Source organism: Dioscorea cayenensis, chromosome 17 (genome assembly GCF_009730915.1).
Source record: "Dioscorea cayenensis subsp. rotundata cultivar TDr96_F1 chromosome 17, TDr96_F1_v2_PseudoChromosome.rev07_lg8_w22 25.fasta, whole genome shotgun sequence".
NCBI classification, from domain to species: Eukaryota; Viridiplantae; Streptophyta; class Magnoliopsida; order Dioscoreales; family Dioscoreaceae; genus Dioscorea; species Dioscorea cayenensis.
Window position 1 is genome coordinate 19,736,337 of NC_052487.1, and position 12,726 is coordinate 19,749,062.

General features: G+C 34.1%; 1 pseudogene; it reads left to right on the forward strand.

Annotated features, from left to right (window-relative positions):
• The first annotated feature begins 2,758 nt into the window (after nucleotides 1–2,758).
• On the forward strand, nucleotides 2,759–8,923 carry LOC120280287 (annotated as a pseudogene).
• Nucleotides 8,924–12,726: the final 3,803 nt, after the last annotated feature.

Sequence of the window (12,726 nt, forward strand, 5' to 3'; positions counted from 1 at the left end):
ATGCATTTATGTATATTGATGCATATTATCAATGCAATAAATTTTGTCTTTGTCGAATTCACTATATTAAATTTTCTTACAAAGAGTATATAAATCACATATTATTGTAACTCAAACTAACAAACACATCAATCTCAAACTAACTAGGTTAACATACTTAAATCATATTATGCTTTAACTTAAAAATAATTTTAAGATATTTAGATTATCTCTAACTGTTAGTTATCACTTATTAGTAATATACGATGAGTATGATAATTAATAAGATTCAAATAAAATATAAAGTTTTAATACAAAATCATTGCTAATTATTCGTTGAAACTCTCTTTAGTATATATACAAATTAAATAGAGATTTGAACACAACACCTTATTAAACAATATCATTTCATATCAACTCATTAATATCTAACATATAGTGAGATATTTTTTTATTTACGATACTTTTTTATAAAAGTAAATAGACAAGCATGGTTAAAGATGATGGATTAAAAGATTAAAAAAAAACCCTCAAGTAAATAATTCAAAGTATTGGTGCTTTACTTAAAAGAAAGCATCCAAAAAAGCTCAAAAAATTAGCACCGAAAAAACAACTTGAAGTTGAATAATAATGTGCACATATTGTGCCAAAGTTGGATGATAATGACAAGATGAAATGAAACACTTAATTTGAACTCTTCTTCTCTATATATTGCTTTATCTCATTTGTTTTTGAAATATTTTTAATAAAAAAATATAATGATAAGATGTAATTGAACATTTAACAATTTCTTGGTCTATTTACATCGGATTTCCAGCGTAGGATGTCATGTGTTCAGTTGAAAAAACAAACAGAGTAAGAGCATAAGTGTATTAAAGGATCAATTACATATATATATATATATATGTTTGCTTTTGATTATGTGGTTTGTCCATATTTTTATTAAAAAATTAATAAAATAATTAATTTAATTATATAAATATATTCATATACTACGCGAATATATTAAGATAAGTGCCTGCCTAATTACAAAAAGACAAGTGGACTTTAATTTAATTTATCTCTAGAACAATGCAACTATACATTCTTTGTGTAATATTTTGGATTTATATATTGGCATGTTGCAAGAAGTGCCTGCCTTATTTAACCAAAATAATTAATATAATTAATTATTCTTTATAACTTAATTAATTCTTCATTCTGTCACTTTCACAAATTCAATGCACAATAAAATAGAGCAAGTACATTATTAAAAAAACAATCAAAATGCTACCTAATTCTATTGATTGCTCCTAATTTTTCATCATCTTCATAATAATTAATTTTTTTTAAAGGACATCACTTAAACATAATATTAATTATCTGCCAATTTAATTTTATTTTATTTATTTTTTTAAAATATATTATTCAGAAAACCCCCTGGTTGACTTAAAATTATCTACAAGTCCTCGTCTTGTTTTGACAATGTTTAGCTGGCGCCTCGTAAGAGCACATAGGAATTCACATCGGGTTTACATAATCTCACTCGTGGGATCAGCTGTGAAGCTCTTAACATTAAAAAAAGTACTTGGACACCCATTGGTTTTTTGACACGTACCCCTTTCTTTTACCGTGTATTCGCGGCCATGCGTTTCCCGTGTGGTGATATCTTCATGGGCCCACCAAATCCTACCCCACTCTTCACGGACGTGTCCGTTACTGTTATCGGGTCGGATTCGGATCTTTGTATACCCGTTTTAAAAGATCCAATAGCCAGATATTTACATTTTCCTTTCAATTGTTATTTCACTTATTTGTCTAATTTTCTAAATTAAACAAATTATATTATATATATATATATTTATATATAACATTCAAACAAGATAGTTTTGGGGGTAGATAGTTAACAAAATATTTTCGGTGAAAATTAGCAATAGTACATCACATTCAAATTCTATATTTTTTTCTAAAATTGTTTTTTTGAGTGATATTGTTTGCTTTGAATTTATCATTAATAGTTATTTTTGAAATATTAATTCAGTTAATGGAGCTATATAATTCTGCATTTATTATCATACGGGTGTGCACACACATATATAATTTTTCTTTCAAATAATTATTACCGTATTATAGGATTGGGGGCAACTACTCCCCTCTATCTCCACCCCTATGTATAACAATCCACTGCACTAAATAATGGTTGTTTAATAATTTATATGAGATTAAATATTAGTAAATAAAAATGATATGTAGACTAATAATTTTTTAAAATTATATTTATGTAAAATTTTAAATAAATAAAAAAATATTGAACAAATTTTAAATTTTAAAAAATTAATATAGAGCAAATTATATTAGAGGTGAAGTCAAGAAGGTATTTTTACATATATTTTTTCCTTTTTATATTTAATTTTATTCTTGAAGGTTACCGGAGTTTGGACATAGGATCCGAACCAAAGGCGCTATCGGATCCGTTTCAAAATCCGACAACGAGGGCCCACAGGGTTTGAAAAAAAGGTGCGCTTTGCGGTCCACCTCGACCTTCTTTTAAATTTCTTTTTAATTTCGTTGCGGTCCTTGGTTCGACAGAGTTTTATTATACTATCTTTGTACCAAAGCGCGGAGACTTAAATTTTCTAATACTAAAAACAATCAGGGATCTATATGCAAAAATAGTTAATAATAAGAAAATTTTACAAGGGTCCAAAAGCATTTTTATTTATAATTTTTAGGTAATTATTTAAAATTATGAGTTTTTATAGGGTTGTAAATGCAAAAAAATCATTTTCATTTTAACGGAAGAGAAGCTCCGAATCGTTGGCCTCGGCGCTCTTGTTTTGCATATAGATCCCGGCGAAGCTCGCCGCCGTGCACTGTTTCCGGGGCGGATCCAACGGCGGAGAGCGCTCCGACGACTGAGCGCTGACGAGATCCTCACCCGGTGTCCTTGTTGTCGCTGGTGAGCTTTTGCCGGCCTCTCTCTCTCTCTCTCTCGATCTCTGTATCTCTCTTGCAATCTCTTTTTCTCTGTATCTATTGCTTGCTGGATCTTGGTCGCTTTTGGGGTGTTTTTGTTTGTTTTCTTGGAGCTTTTGGGTTTTTGTTGGTGATTTAGATTCGGGTTTGTGACTTCTCAGTGGGTTTTTGGATTTTTTTGAGGTATTTATTGCGGGTTTGGTTGTCGGATGTCGTGGTGATGTGATCCGGGGGAGTTTATGGTATTTATTTTTGAAATTGTGTTTATTTTTGAATCTTTTTCTTTATGTTTTGAAGTGATAGGTAGATCCACATGTAATGCAACTAATTTGTTTTCATGAACTTATTATGATTTTCCCCCATTTTGTTCTTGCTGAAACGCAGGTTAAGAGATTAAATGTTGAGGTTTTGTGCTCATTTGTGAGATTTCATTGTGGTTTAGTGGATGATTGATTGAAAGAATTGATTTTTTTTTTTCTTTTCTAAAGATTTGTTGGGGGAATTTTCTCTTGTAGAATCCTGCTCTGAGAATCTGATTCTTGATGGTGAGCAAACCTAATGCATTGGATTCGTTGTTTGAAAGATGATCGTGAGAATTTAGTTTCTAATACTGCCTGAAAGTTAGCTCAAGAACAAGCTCAGAACCAATGGTGAGGACGGGAGGGAGGTTGAGGGAGAGGCTCCGGTGGAGCAAGCTCTATTCTTTCTCTTGTGTTCGTCCTACCGTGCTATTAGACCCTGAGGCCCCACATTCACTGCAGGGACCTGGGTACTCCCGCATTGTGCACTGCAACCAGCCTAGACTTCACAGGAAGAAGCCATTGAAATACCCCACTAACTACATTTCTACTACCAAGTACAACATCATCACATTCCTCCCCAAAGCCATCTTTGAGCAGTTTCGCCGAGTGGCCAATGTCTACTTTCTACTTGCTGCAATCCTCTCGCTTACCCCTGTAACCCCATTCTCCGCTGTTAGTATGATTGCCCCACTTGCATTTGTTGTTGGACTTAGTATGGCGAAGGAAGCGTTGGAGGATTGGCGGAGGTTTATTCAGGATATGAAGGTTAATAGCCGGAAGGTATATATTCATAAAGGGGAGGGCATGTTTGGTTATAAGCATTGGCAGAAGCTTCGAGTCTGGGGATATTGTGAAGGTGGAGAAGGACCAGTTCTTTCCTGCAGACTTGCTCTTGTTATCCTCTAGCTATGAGGATGGAATCTGCTATGTGGAGACAATGAATTTGGATGGAGAGACGAAACCTCAAGGTTAAAAGATCTTTGGAGGTTACCCTGCCTTTGGATGATGATATGGCATTCAAGGACTTCACTGCCACCATTCGTTGCGAAGACCCTAATCCTAGCCTTTATGCTTTTGTGGGTAATTTTGAATATGAGAGACAGGTGTATGCCCTTGATCCCAGTCAGATTTTGCTTAGGGACTCGAAGCTTAGGAACACTACTTTTGTCTATGGAGTAGTCATTTTCACTGGCCATGATAGCAAAGTTATGCAAAATGCAACCCAATCTCCATCCAAAAGAAGTGGAATTGAGAGGAAGATGGACTACATAATCTACATACTCTTCACCTTTCTTGTGTTGATATCATTGATCAGCTCAATTGGTTTTGCGGTGGAGACGAAGTATAAGATGCCAAAATGGTGGTTTTTACAGCCAAAGAACACCACGAGTTTGTATGACCCAACAAAACCTGCATTATCTGGCATCTTCCATCTTGTCACAGCTCTTATACTGTATGGATATCTGATACCAATTTCACTTTACGTTTCAATTGAAGTTGTTAAAGTCTTGCAGGCCATGTTCATCAACCAAGATATACAGATGTATGATGATGAATCTGGTAATCCTGCTCAAGCACGTACCTCAAATTTAAATGAGGAGCTCGGGCAGGTGGATACTATTCTATCAGACAAAACAGGCACTTTGACCTGCAATCAGATGGATTTCCTAAAATGTTCAATTGCTGGAGTTTCTTATGGTGTGCGTTCGAGTGAAGTGGAAATTGCTGCAGCTAAGCAGATTGCATCAGAAAATTCCCACTGCCCATGGAGGTGATTTTGAAATAACAGAAATCGAAATAGAAACGGGGCTTCGAATAAAATTGAAAAGCCCCGAAAGCCTGTGATCAAAGGGTTTCAGCTTTGAAGATGACCACCTTATGCATGGAAATTGGACAAGAGAGCCCAATGCAGCCACCATTCTTTTGTTTTTTAGGATACTTGCATTATGTCACACTGCCATTCCTGAACCAAATGAAGAAACTGGTGGTTTTACCTATGAAGCAGAGTCACCAGATGAGGGGGCTTTCCTTGTTGCAGCTAGAGAATTTGGATTTGAGTTCTGTAGAAGAACTCAGTCTAGTGTATTTATCCGAGAAAGATATCCTTCTTCTGAAACCCCTGGTAGAGAGGTCAGGCCGTGTACCTCCCTGTTTTGTTTAGGCACTTCTTCAGCATTCATGTAAGCTGTTTGTGTTTAACTTTCCAATTAACCTATTCTGCAGGGAGTTCAAGATTCTCAATCTTTTGGAGTTCAGCAGCAAAAGGAAGAGAATGTCAGTGATTGTGCGGGATGAGACTGGGCAAATTCTTCTTCTATGCAAAGGTGCCGACAGGTCTGATAATGTCTTGTCTATATTGTCGATGAAAGTCATTATTGAGTTCAACCTTATTTTTTCCCCCTTTGAATAATGTTAGCGAATCATCTCATCATGCACGGCTTTACAAGTCTGTTGTTTGTGCATAAACCATTCTGTGTGCAAAAATGTCTCAGTGGTAAAATAATTATGCATTGGTAAATAATTTTCTTTCCTTATTAAAACTTGCAGTATAATTTTTGATCGTCTGTCTAAAAATGGGAGAACGTATGAAGAAGAGACAAGTAAGCATTTGACTGAATACGGGGAAGCAGGCTTGCGGACTTTGGCGCTGGCTTACAGGAAGCTTGACGAATCTGAATATTCTGCTTGGAATGCTGAATTTCTCAAGGCAAAAACCACTATAGGGCCAGACAGAGAATCCCAACTTGAGCGGGTTTCTGATATGATTGAAAGAGATTTAATTCTTGTGGGTGCAACAGCTGTGGAAGACAAATTGCAGAAAGGCGTAAGTGTGTCTTAATGGTTTGTAAACCTAAATGGTTGCCCTTTCTCATTTTATCTGTTTCTCCTCTCACAGGTTCCTAACTGCATAGATAAACTTGCGCTAGCTGGTCTCAAAATCTGGGTTCTTACCGGCGATAAGATGGAAACTGCAATCAATATAGGGTATGTGGCTGATGCTTTAATGCTACTTTGGCATCACATGAATTTGGGTTGTGCTCATTATAGGATGAAGATTTTTGCTTTTGCAGGTTTGCTTGTAGCTTACTCAGGCAAGGCATGAGACAGATTTGTATAACAGTGACAAACACCGACTTATTGGCGCAAGATGCGAAAAGGGTATATTCACTTTTGATATAGCTTTCACTGCTATTCATACTCCTCAACTTGAGAAGTTTCCATAGTATCATGATAATGTGCGCTATAGTGGTGTAATATCTTTCACCACTATTCATACCCTTATTCTCTGCTAAAAATTTCATAGTAGCATGGTAATGTGCAGTAGATGCTGGTATATCTTTCACCATTTTTCACGCTATGCTGTCTCTGGCAATTGATTAGGCTGCAAAGGAGAACATCTTGATGCAAATCACTAATGGCACTCAAATGGTCAAGCTTGAGAAAGACCCCCATGCGGCATTTGCTTTAATCATTGATGGGAAAACATTAGCTTACGCATTGGAAGATGATGTGAAGCATCAGTTTTCTGAATCTGGCGGTTGCTTGTGCATCTGTGATTTGCTGCCGGGTATCCCCGAGGCAGAAAGCTCTGGTACCATTCATTGTTTTGTGATGATTTTGGTGTGGGAAATGAGTTACAGTGTCAGCAACCTCATTGTGCCTCTTCCTTTAGGTGACTCGTTTAGTGAAAGAAGGAACAGGTAAAACTACTTTAGCTATAGGCGATGGAGCAAATGATGTTGGAATGATTCAAGAAGCTGATATCGGTGTTGGAATCAGTGGAGTAGAAGGAATGCAGGTTGGTTAAGGAGCACTTTGAGTTGATTTTTTTAAAATACTTTATTAGATTATAATGCACTCATTATTTTTCTTTTTGCCCAGGCTGTGATGGCTAGTGATTTCTCCATTGCACAGTTCCGGTTCCTGGAGCGGCTTCTTGTTGTCCATGGACACTGGTGCTACAAGAGGATTGCACAGATGGTGAGAACTGAATTTTGCCAATTTGTAAACTTACATAAGAGAGTAATTAACTAATTATCCAGGGTTAGGTTTGTGAAGAACATGTGCTAACTACTATTTGTGCTCTGTCCAAACTGGTGTCAGATTTGCTATTTCTTCTACAAAAATATAGCCTTTGGCTTGACACTTTTCTACTTCGAGGCGTACACTGGCTTCTCGGGGACAGTCTGTGTATGATGACTGGTATATGCTTCTATTTAATGTCATTCTGACCTCGCTGCCAGTTATTTCTCTGGGAGTCTTTGAGCAAGATGTTTCTTCTGAAATCTGCTTACAGGTTAGCCTCTTTTGTGCATACTATCACAACAATGTGTCCCAATGTAGTTAACTTGTCAGAAGGAGTGATGATTGCTACATTTGGAAACAGGCAAAACCACAATTCTGCTCTTATCCACACCATACACTTGATGCTAAATAATTCCTTCATCCAATCATGTTGTCTCAATAATTTTCTCTTTATTCGGCTGCAAAAAGAAACTTATCCAGCCGTCCTGAATGAGTTAGGATGCTACTACACTAACAAGCTGTCAGCTAAACTCATATATTATTGTTGAAAAAGTGTTATTTGTTTGCTGTCTTTCTTTTCAATCACATGCACACCTGACCATTTAAAATAATTTGTTTATTCTGTGTCTGGTGTATGCCATGCCTCCTATCCATAGACATGCTGAGATTTATTATCTTTTCACCTGTTAAATGCCAAATTAGTGTAGACCTTGATGTGCCTCAATTACTTTGGCAGTTCCCAGCATTATACCAGCAAGGGCCAAGGAACCTGTTCTTCGACTGGTACAGGATCATCGGATGGATGGTCAATGGTGTCTACTCATCCGTCATCATATTCTTCCTTACCGTCCACATAATCTATAATCAAGCATTCCGTGCTGGTGGCCAGACCGCAGACATGGCTGCCATTGGGACCACAATGTTCACCTGCATCATCTGGGCAGTCAACATGCAAATCGCCCTCACGATGAGTCACTTCACATGGATTCAGCACCTCTTCGTGTGGGGCAGCGTCTCCACTTGGTACTTGTTCTTGCTGGCATATGGCATGTCGTCGCCTCTAATATCCGGGAATGCATATCAAATACTAATGGAAGCCCTTGCTCCGGCCCCAATTTACTGGGCCTCGACTCTTCTAGTTGCCATTACATGCAACCTCCCGTATTTCGCCCACATCTCCTTCCAAAGGTCTTTTAATCCAATGGACCACCATGTGATACAGGAAATAAAATACTACAAGAAGGACGTCGAGGACCAGCACATGTGGAAGCGAGAGCGATCCCGGGCACGACAAGAAACCAAGATCGGTTTTACAGCCAGAGTTGAAGCCAATATTCGACAATTGAAAGGGAAGTTACAGAAGAGAGTATCATCATTGAGTGTGCACACTGTATCATAACATTTTTTTTTTTTCACATTTGTTCTTTCTTTTCGATTTTTTTTCACTTGAGTAGCTTGTGCAGATTTTCGTTTACCTTCTTCGACGGGTTAATTTTGTTAGAGATCATCGTCAGGGGATATGTCTCAAGTCTCCTGAGTTATACAAAGCCAACAAGTTTGTAACGTACTATATATATATGTATATGTATATTCATTGCTGCTGTTGATTTTCAAGGTTTATGGAAATAGTTTCAGAGATTGATAATCTAAATTTCAATGCAGTATAATGGAGTAGGATTATTATTGCATGTCATATATGATATGTAAGATGTAATAAATTACCACGGGAATACTTAATATCATACTCGATCTGAATTTATCGGTTTTGAAAAAAACTGACTTGAATCATATTTGTGAGTCTGGTACTTGATCTGAAATTTTTGCAAATTAATTATTTTTAAATATATATTCTAAATTAATTTTTACTTATTAATTATGAAGTTTAATTTTAAATTTGCTTTGGATATATTCAATAACTCTTGTGTTTTGTTCTAATTAATTGAATTTATAAACACAACTCATTGATATATATATATACACACACACATTAATTTTGATTGAGTACTCTCATAAAATTATTATCAGATTTGAACATAAACTCAAAAACTTGTTTAGATTTTTAAAATACTCAACCTAAACCCGAACTGTTTAAGTTAATCAGATTTTTTTAGTTTGGTTTTCCGGGTTTCTTTACCAACCTCGCATCATCCTAATATAAAAATTGGTAATTTTAATATATCTTTTTGTCAAAAATCTATTAGAAAAAAATTCACCATTATAATTTAGTTCTTCTTTATATATATATATATATATAAAAGAATATTACAACAAAAAAAAACAATAATAAAAATTTCTGTTTTTCCAGTACTGTTTCAAATAAATTCAGTGGTCTATGGGAGATTATATCTCTTCCCTTTAGAGTTATATGGAGAATTTATTAGTTCAATTTAGTTTATAGAAAATATCTGGATGTGCACGTGACATGATTTTTATCACCTCATATGATATTTAATCAAATTAATAAATTTTTAGGTAGTCAATAACAATATTTTAATGAGGCGACACTCTCGCTTTTATAAAAAACATGGACGGGTTATGTAAATATTGAAAAAAAAAAATTAAAAAAAAAATAAGTATCATAAATAATTTACAAATTCGTTAATTGACCAAGAAAAAAAGTAAAAGCAGCTTTTGGATGTGGGTCTTCCCAATCTGGAACTCATGTTGGGAATTATGCAATCCGTGAAGACACAGTCATAAGGAGGGTTGTACTGTAAAACTCAGAAGACTGACAGGTGCCCTTCCGTAGTACCGGATCTGGGCTCACTGCCACCGTACTTACGTCCCCAGAACCGGCAGTGTCCGGTTGCTTTCTCCTCTGCTATCACCCAACAGCTCCAGTAGCATCTCAAATAAACTACAAATAAATATCTAATTAATTCCAAATCAATTATTTATTTTTATTATTTTATTAATTTCAGACCCTAATTTTTTTTTTTATATATATTTTCATCCAAAGAGTATAGCGAGCAATAAAAAATAATAGCTAATAGGCAGACTTCTATCACTGAAATTATTTTTTTTATAACTTACAAAAGAATTCGATTCAAAATCACTTTATAAATGATTCAAATTTCTACTGGTTTAGCTCAATATGATTACTCCCCCTAAAATTTTGAGGATGAGAAAACTTAATTTTTAATTTTGTTTTTATTAATCCAAAGAGTAGAATAATGTATAAAAACTCTCTAAATAATAGACCTCTACCACTGGATTTTTTTTATTTAAAAAATAATTCAAATATGAAATCACTTGCTTAAGCAACCTAAACCTCTACTGATTTGACCAAATCTCCGTTTATTACCACAAAATTTTGAGAATGAGAAACCTCGATTTTTTTTTTTAAACTAAGTTTAAACATAATTTCTCTCTCTTATCATAGCTGAATAATTGCTTGATATAGTCAAATATCATGTTGGATCTCATGATAATATCATATAATTGATATTTCTGATACATTACAAAATCTACATTTAATAATAAAAGTATTGTTCATAAACAATGTATATAATATTGTATTTATGTGGGGAGTTTATTTCTTATTTTTAATATGTTATATATTTATATTATTTAATATTTTATATTAAAATGTACAATTATGCTAGTTAATTTTGATTAAACATATCTAATCACATCAAAATCCAAATCTAAATATGGGATTAGGTATCACACACACACACACACACATATATATATATATATATATATGAAAAATGAGGTTGCATGATTAAAGCATTGGAATTGTGGTGGTCCATGATCTAAAAACAAAATGATGACTTCTGTCACAAAAACTCACAAGCTCTATGTCTTGTTGTTGGTACCCTTTCATGCAAGTGCTCGTCTGAATCCAATGTTACATGACTTGATAGATCCTCTCAATCCATCTCCACACCATTTTCTTATCATTATCACATTTTTAATAATAATAATAATAATAATAATAATAATAATAATAATAATTGGCTTCGAGTTTAAATGATTGTTAAAACCGAGTTGGAAGATATCTATCGCTTTTGTAAGAGCATTAGTATTTTGTACATACCAGTTTGGAGCTCGTGGTTATTGAAAAACAGATAGATCAAAAACTAGATATCTAGAGTTTATAAAATATTATCTATATATAAAAGTAGACTGTAAATTTATGTAATGTCAATATGATCAGAATATATATATATTTAAGTTAAAAATATTATATATATGTATATAATGCATTTTCATAGAATAGGTTAATTATTTCAATTTTGCTTTTAAAATCAAGAATCATATGTAATTTTAAAAATTTAATATTCTAAACAATAAATTTGCCAAGCATATACTAAATAATAACTTTTGAAGGTGAGTCACCTATAATAGTCTACAGGTTTAAGACATAATATCTGACTTTTATGCCGGAGGTCGAGGGTTAGACTCTCTCTCAATGCATGATTGAGGTATAATAAATCATATGTATATTTGGGGTAGTTTATCTGCATTATTTAAAAAGTTAATAAAACAAAATAAACTTTTTAGTTTTAAGGTGAGATTAAAAACATGTAAATAAATAAATTAACAAGAAGTGTGCAATCTTGTTTGTGTGAATTTTCCCATTCTTGCAAAATCAAGCACACTTGAAAACAACAACAACAACAACAACAACAACAACAAAGAGATGGCAACAATAAGAAGCAGCTTTGTTGAATTGAAGTCTCTTTAGTACTTTTATCAGAAGAGAGAATGAAATGATAGCATTCATTTCTTGAATGTTAGAGCCTTAAATGGGAAAAACAAAAGAGAATGTTTTATAAGAGATAAAAAAAATAAATAAGTAAATGAGAGAGAGGGAGAGAGAGTGAAAGAGGAAAAGAGAGGTATAAAGAGAAGGCCATTGTTTGGAATCTCCAGCAAACCCAGAGCTCACCAAACAGAACCACCAGTGACCCTTGTCCCCCCTTCAGTACTGCACTTTGAATCATTGAATCATGGCTTCAATTAAAACAATGAATCACTTGAAAGGACTTGGATTCATTTCTTGTTCTTTCTTCTTTTTTTTTTGTTAACACACATTTCACAAGCATAATGGGGCCATATAATATATGCATTAATTACTGTTTCTTTTTCTTTTTCTTTTTTCTGCTGAAACTGCAGTTGTTGCTGTTCAACTCTGTCATCATCTTTCCTTTTCTTTTCTTTTAATTCTGTTCATTTTCAAATAAGTGTTTTTTTTTTCATGGAATTAATAGAACTAGAATCATTTGAATTGAATTTCTGCAACGCCAATTCATTGTTTTCAATTTTGCAGAAATTGACTACACATTGAAACAAGGACAAAGCTGGTCACACATATTCTGTTTGTCATGGTTTCACTTTCATGTTCTCTAAAGATTGATTCTGTGATACATCCAAGCTCTAATAAGTTATTTTATATATATATATATATATATATATAATAAACTCCTCCATCCAATGCAAAGGCAAACAATGAAAC